Genomic DNA, 8,135 nt, shown 5'->3' on the forward strand with positions numbered 1-8,135 from the left:
AGAAATAAAATTTTGACAAAAGTTTCTAAAGAAATACAATTTTGACAAAATTTTGTATAGAAATAAAATTTTGAAAAAAATTTTCTATAGAAATAAAATGTCGACAAAATTTTCTATAGAAATCAAATTTTGACAAAATTTTCTATAGAAATAGAATTTTGACAAAATTTTCTATAGAAATAAAATGTTGACAAACTTTTCTATAAAAATAAAATTTTTACAAAATTTTCTATTGAAATAAAATTTTTACAAAATTTTCTATAACAATAAAATGTTGACAAAATTTTCTATAGATATAAAATTTTGACAAGATTTTCTATAGAAATAAAATTTTTCTATAGAAATAAAATTTTAACAAAATTTTCTATAGAAATAAACTTTTGACAAAATTTTCTACACTAATAAAGTTTTGACTAAATTGTTCATAGAAATTAAATTTTGACAAAATTATCTATAGATATAGAATTTTGACTAAATTTTCTATAGAAGTAAAACTTTGACAAAATTATCTGTAAAAAATAAAATTTTGACAAAATTTTGATAAAATTTTTTATAGAATAAAATTTTGATAAATTGTCTATAGAAATTAAATTTTGACAAAATTTTCAATAGAAATTAAATTTTGACAAAATTTTCTATAGAAAGTTTTCTGTAGAAAATTTATATATATATTTTCTATAGAAATTTTCTATAGAAATTTTCTATAGAAATTAAATTTTGACAAAATTTTCTATAGAAATAAAATGTTGATAAAATTTTCTATAGAAATAAAATTATGACAAAATTTTCGATAGAAATAAAGGGTGATACGGTCAAAATTTGGTCAAGGGAAAACGCGTGTAAATCGGTGAAATCGTTTATTTAAAAAATCAAATTAAATTTCTTTTTCAATTTCAATTAGTATAAAATTCAGGAAAAATATTCAGTTAGGCTTTCACTTTTCCAAATCCGAATTGCCGGGCCTCACGCTTGACACCTGCCATCACATTTTGTACAGCAACCTTGTCCACATTCTGGGAACCACCTGCACGTTGTTGGCGGCGTACCATTCCATGGCCTTTCTACCGTAATGGCAAGATGCCAAATCCGGCCAAAACAGTACGGAACAACCGGGTTTCTTCAGGAAAGGCAGCAGACGTTTATTCAAACACTCTTTCACGTAAATTTCTTGGTTGACAGTCCCGGAAGCTATGAAAATGCTGCTTTTCAAGCCACAGGTACAGATGGCTTGCCAAACCAGATATTTCTTTGCGAACTTTGACAGTTTTATGTGCTTGAAAATATCTGCTACCTTTTGCCGTATAAAACTCCTGTCCCGGAAGCTGCTTGTAGTCGGCTTTGACGTAGGTTTCGTCGCCCATTACCACGAAGTCAAACTTCGTCAGCATCGTCGTGTACAGCCTCCGGGATTGCGCTTTGGCCGTCGTATTTTGTTTATCATCGCGATTTGGAGTCACTACCTTCTTGTAAGTCGATAGTCCGGCTCGGTTTTTGGCTCGATGCACGGATGTAGACGTTAGGGTTTCGATTGAAACTACCGGCAACTCTCTTTGTCGTCTCAGCGGCTTCCGGTTTTCGATTTCCCCCCGATCCAGACTTCCTGGCTGTCGACAAACGTTCCCCAAACGCTTTAATTACATTTGTAACGGTTGATTTGGCAACTTTTAGCGATTTTGCCAGCTTTGCGTGCGAGTAGCTCGGATTTTCGCAATGCGCGAGCAAAATTTTGATACGCTGCTCTTCTTGCTTGGACGACATTTTGACAACTGAAGAGTGAATTCCAAAATCAAAATAGGAGCAACATTCTACACACACACACCTTCAAAATGAGGGGTGTTCAGGTTTTTTAAATGCAAAATTGAAAGAAATACGTCAAGTTTATATTGACCAAATTTTGACCGACACCCTTTAATATTTCCACACCCCTTTTTTCTTCTTCATATGGGGCCGTTTTGCCGCGATTTCGACCTTCAAACTCTCCAATAACGCCATATAAAAGTCACTGTTGATGGTTTTTCCCTTCTCAAGATAATCGATAAAAATTATTCCATGTGCATGCCAAAAAACAGAGGCCATTACTTTGCCAGCGGACTTTTGAGTCTTTCCACGCTTCGGAGACGGTTCACCGGTCGGGTGTATTACGAGTTAACAGCTGCAAACATCGTTCAGAATCATCAACACGTTGTTGTTTTTGGTCAAATGTGAGCTCGCGCGGCACCCATTTTGCACAGAGCTTCCGCATATCCAAATATTGATGAATGATATGACCAACACGTTCCTTTGATATCTTTAAGGCCTCTGCTATCTCGATCAACTTCATTTTACGGTCATTCAAAATCATTTTGTGGATTTTTTGATGTTTTTGTCGGTAACCACTCTTTCGGGCGTCCACTGCGTTCACCGTCCTCCGTGCTTATTTCACCACGCTTGAATTTTTCATACCAATCAATTATTGTTGATTTCCCTGTGGCAGAGTCCGGAAACTCATTGCCAAGCCAAGTTTTTGCTTCCGCCGTATTTTTTCCCTTCAGAAAACAGTATTTTATCAAAACACGAAATTCCTTTTTTTCCATTTTTTCACAATAACAAAAGTTGCTTCACAAAAGACGCTCTATCTCACAAACTAATTGACGTACAGACGTCAAATTTTGACACGAATCATTTGAAGGTTGGTACTATATAAAAATAATATGCATTTAATACTAACGACGCCATCTATGTGTCAGACCGGGGACTTATCAGCCAACCTGTTATGCACTTATATGGCCCCAGAAGCCAGATTTTCACCCTGATGTGCTTGAATTTTTTTACGAGAAGTACAATTAGTAGTATAGTTAAGTGTGCTAAATTTGATTGAAATCGGTTCAGATTTATATTAGATATAGCTGCCATATATATCTTTCCCCCGATTTTCACTCATATGATCACAGATGTCAAAGTTGTAATACGATTTACCTGAAATTTTGCACAGGTAGTAGAATTAACATTGTAACTATCCATACCAAATTTGGATTCAGATTTAGACTAGCTCCCATATATATGTTCTTCTGTTTTCAACAAAAATGGCCAAAATACCAACTTTTCCTTTGTAAAAGCGCCACTGCTAAGTCTAAAACTTGTAAGAATGATTTGTAAGAATGATTGTAAGATTCGATCGATAAATCATAAATACACTTTTGAAGTTGTGTAAAAATTGCATATTTATACCCTTCACCACTACAGTGGTACAGGGTATAATAAGTTTGTGCATTTGTATGTAACGTCAAGAAGGAAAGGTCTGAGACCCATCGTTTAGTATACCGATCGTCTTAGAATTGAATTCTAGTCGATTTAGCGATGTCCGTCTGTCTCTCCGTCCGTCCGTCTGTTCATGTATTTTTGTGTGCAAAGTACAGGTCGCAGTTTAAGTCCGATCGTTCTCAAATTTGGCATAGGGTCGTTTTGTGGGACAGTGACAATCGCTATTGATTTTGGAAAAAATCGGTTCACATTTAGATATAGCTGCCATATATATTTATTCCCGATCTGGTCATAATTGGCGTGTTTATCAACCGATGTTCTTCAAATTCCGTACACCCGATTATTTTATGAGCCTCGAAAAGCTTGCGAAATATCAGCCAAATCGGTTCAGATTTAGACATAACTAGCTCCCATATATATCTTTCGTCCGATTTAGACTCATATGACCACAGAGGACAAAGTTTACCACCGATTTTCGTGCAATTTTTCACAGAATAGAATTGACATTCTACCAAAGCTTGGTAAATTTGATTGAAATCGGTTCAGATTTAGATGTATATATCTTTCGTCCGATTTGGGCTTATATGGCCGCAAAAGCCAGAGTTTTTCCGTGATTTGCTTCAAATTTTGCACAAAGGTACGTTTAATGGTATAGTTATATGTGCCCAATTTCGTCCGATTTGGACTTATATGGCCTCAAAAGCCATGACTCGCTTCAAATTTTGCACAAGGAGTACGTTTAACAGTGTCGGTAAGTGTGCCAAATTTGCTTGAAATCGGTTCAGTTTTAGATATAGCTCCCATATATATCTTTCGTCCGATTTACACTCATATAACCACGGGGGCCAAAGTTATACTCCCATTTACGTTAAATTTTGCTGAGATAGCAGAATTATTATTCTACCTATGCATGTCAAATTTAGTCAAAATCGGTTCAGATTTAGATATAGCTTCCATATATATATACACCATAGTTGTGGAAATATGGTAGACTGTTTCATATTTTAAACCCATTCAATGCGATTCAATGCGAATGTTTTAAAGGGTGATACGGTCAAAATTTCGTCAATATAAACTTGACGTATTTCTTTCAATTTTGCATTTAAAAAACCTGAACACCCCTCATTTTGAAGGTGTGTGTGTGTAGAATGTTGCCCCTATTTTGATTTTGGAATTCACTCTTCAGTTGTCAAAATGCCGTCCAAGCAAGAAGAGCAGCGTATCAAAATTTTGCTCGCGCATCGCGAAAATACGAGCTACTCGCACGCAAAACTGGCAAAATCGCTAAAAGTTGCCAAATCAACCGTTACAAATGTAATTAAAGTGTTTGGGGAACGTTTGTCGACAGCCAGGAAGTCTGGATCGGGGGGAAATCGAAAACCGGAAGCCGCTGAGACGACAAAGAGAGTTGCCGGTAGTTTCAAGCGAAACCCTAACCTCTCTCTCCGAGATACCGCAAATAAGCTGGGTGTATCGTCCACAACGGTGCATCGAGCCGGACTATCGACTTACAAGAAGGTAGTGACTCCAAATCGTGATGATAAACAAAATACGACGGCCAAAGCGCGATCCCGAAGGCTGTACACGACGATGCTGACGAAGTTTGACTGCGTGGTAATGGACGACGAAACCTACGTTAAAGGCGACTACAAGCAGCTTCCGGGACAGGAGTTTTATACGGCAAAAGGAGGGGGAAACGTAGCAGATATTTTCAAGCACATAAAACTGTAAAAGTTCGCAAAGAAATATCTGGTTTGGCAAGCCATTTGTACCTGTGGCTTGAAAAGCAGCATTTTCATAGCTTCCGGGACTGTCAACCAAGAAATTTACGTGAAAGAGAGTTTGAATAAACGTCTGCTGCCTTTCCTGAAGAAACACGTTTGTTCCGTACTGTTTTGGCCGGATTTGGCATCTTGCCATTACGGTAAAAAGGCCATGGAGTGGTACGCCGCCAACAACGTGCAGGTGGTTCCCAAAGACAAGAACCCTCCCACCGATTTAGTATGAATGTATGAGTGAATGTTAAGCATTTAGCATTCTCTAACAAACAATCCCTTTTTTATGGTTGCAACTACAACATGTTTGGGCACAACATTTCAACAAGCAATGAGTTTCAACTTCATTTGTATGATGAAATAAAAAGGCGAAAACAGATAATCACATAAGAAACGCAACTGTATTCAATAAAAGTCGACTATTCTTCACCGTACAAAAAAAAATAATTTGTGGCTCAAAAAACAATGTTGAGTAAACTCCTACGGTGACTATTTTCTATTTTAAGGATACCTCCTAAAATTACACACAAAAAATAGTTGGTCTGATTCAATCACTAAATTAATTGATCCAGTTAATTTTTTAATTGAAATGTCTTCAATAACGAAAATGATAGTATCAATCACAGTTTTAATTGGGCATTAAAAATACTTGATTAAAAATTTCAATTATTTAATTGATTCAATTAAAAATTTAATTGATGTTGTTTGCAAAACTCAATTAAATTTTTAATTAAAAATGTAACTATTTTCAATCACTTTCTGAATTGACTTAGTGTTTTTAGTTTGATTAACAGTTGATTGTTTGACATAAATTTTTAATTAAAAATTTAAAAAAAAATGTCCATCCAATTTTTAAGGTGACTTAAGTCAATTATTTTTTTAATTAAAAAATTTTTAAATTTTCAATCATTGACTTAATTAACCTAATGTTTCTACCTCGATTAAAAAGTTAATTGTATCAATTAATGTATTAATTGAAAAAAACAAAAATTCAACTTCAATCAACTTTTTAGTTGGAAAAATTTTAATGATGTTTAACTTCCCAGCAAAAAAAGAGCTTCCAAAAAAGTAGTTTGGATCCCCAATCTGTGATCTGGAAGTAGTGCAAACTTGGATCATCTCCAATGAATTTTACATGGGCTTGTCATAGGACGGAAGTACTCCCTTTTTGGATCCTTTGCATTGCTTTAGAAGTTGTGCCCTGGAAGCTAATTTGAATGAAGAAATTTAAAAAGCGAAAAAAAAAATTTCAACCAATTTCACTTTTTTTCCATCCATATGTTTTATTACACAATTATTTTCCTATTATCTAATTTTTACAATTTGAAAAACTTTTTCGCTCCGACCTAGGTTTTCTGGCACCATAACATAACGCCTTAGCACACTCCACCACAAACGCCATTGAACATAAAGCGTCGAAAAGTCAATTCAAATGTTTGTGATATGATCGTAATACGACAACAAGGAATAACATTCAAATTGCTTCTCGAGATGTTCTTTATTAGTATGAACGAAAAAATAAGAAACGCAGGTTCAAATCTCACCAGCGGCAATTTTTTTATCAAATATTTTTCTAAAAAAATATTTTTTTATGTCATGCATCGTTTTTATTTTATATTTTCGGCAACTATTTTCTATAGAAATAACAGGTTGGCTGATAAGACCCCGGTCTGACACATAGATGGCGTCGCCAGTATTAAATGCATATTATTTTTATATAGTACCAACCTTCAAATGATTCGTGTCAAAATTTGACGTCTGTAAGTCAATTAGTTTGTGAGATAGAGCGTCTTTTGTGAAGTAACTTTTGTTATTGTGAAAAAATAAAAAAAAAGAATTTCGTGTTTTGATAAAATACTGTTTTCTGAAGGGGAAAAATACGGTGGCAGCAAAAACTTGGTTTGATAATGAGTTTCCGGACTCTGCCTCAGCGAAATCAACAATAATTGATTGGTATGCAAAATTCAAGCGTGGTGAAATGAGCACGGAGGACGGTGAACGCAGTGGACGCCTGGAAGAGGTGGTTACCGACGAAAACATCAAAAAAATCCACAAAATGATTTTGAATGACCGTAAAATGAAGTTGATCGAGATACCAGAGGCCTTAAAGATATCAAAGGAAAGTGTTGGTCATATCATTCATCAATATTTGGATATGCGGAAGCTCTGCGCAAAATAGGTGCCGCGCGAGCCCACATTTGACCAAAAACAACAACGTATTGATGATTCTGAGAGGTGTTTGCAGCTGTTAACTCGAAACACATTCCGTCGATATGTGACAATGGATGAAACATGGCTCCATCACTACACTCCTGAGTCCAATCGACATTCGGCTGAGTGGACAACGACCGGTGAACCGTCTCCGAAGCGTGGAAAGACTCAAAAGTCCGCTGGCAAAGTAATGGCCTTTGTTTTTTGGGATGCGCATGGAATAATTTTTATCGATTATCTTGAGAAGAGAAAAACCATCAACAGTGACTATTATATGGCATTATTGGAGCGTTTGAAGGTCGAAATCGCGGCAAAACGGCTCCACATGAAGAAGAAAAAAGTGTTGTTCCACCAAGACAACGCACCGTGCCACAAGTCATTGAGAACGATGGCAAAAATTCATGAATTGGGCTTCGAATTGCTTCCCCACCCACCGTATTCTCCAGATCTGGCCCCCAGCGACTTTTTCTTGTTCTCAGACCTCAAAAGGATGCTCGCAGGGAAAAAATGTGGCTGCAATAAAGAGGTGATCGCCGAAACTGAGGCCTATTTTGAGGCAAAACCGAAGGAGTACTACCAAAATGGTATCAATAAATTGGAAGGTCGTTTGTTTTTCTTTGTTAGACCGGGGACTTATCAGCCAACCTGTTATATTTTTCCATTAAAAATCAACAAAACAATTAAAAATTTTCGTAATTTGCAAAATCTTCTCAAAAGAACTTCCATGGTAGCGAAAAAGTCAAACGGCATAGGTTCAAATCCCAGCGGGGATGAAATAAATTTTTTTATTATTATTTTTTTAAATTTTTTTTATTAATCTTTTTTTATTTTTTTTATTAGCTTTCTATTTTTTCTTTTTGGAAAATTTAATTGTCAAAAATTTGCACATAAAATAGCCTGATTGCGTTC

The sequence above is a fragment of the Haematobia irritans genome, chromosome 5 (genome assembly GCF_050003625.1).
Source record: "Haematobia irritans isolate KBUSLIRL chromosome 5, ASM5000362v1, whole genome shotgun sequence".
Taxonomy (NCBI): domain Eukaryota; kingdom Metazoa; phylum Arthropoda; class Insecta; order Diptera; family Muscidae; genus Haematobia; species Haematobia irritans.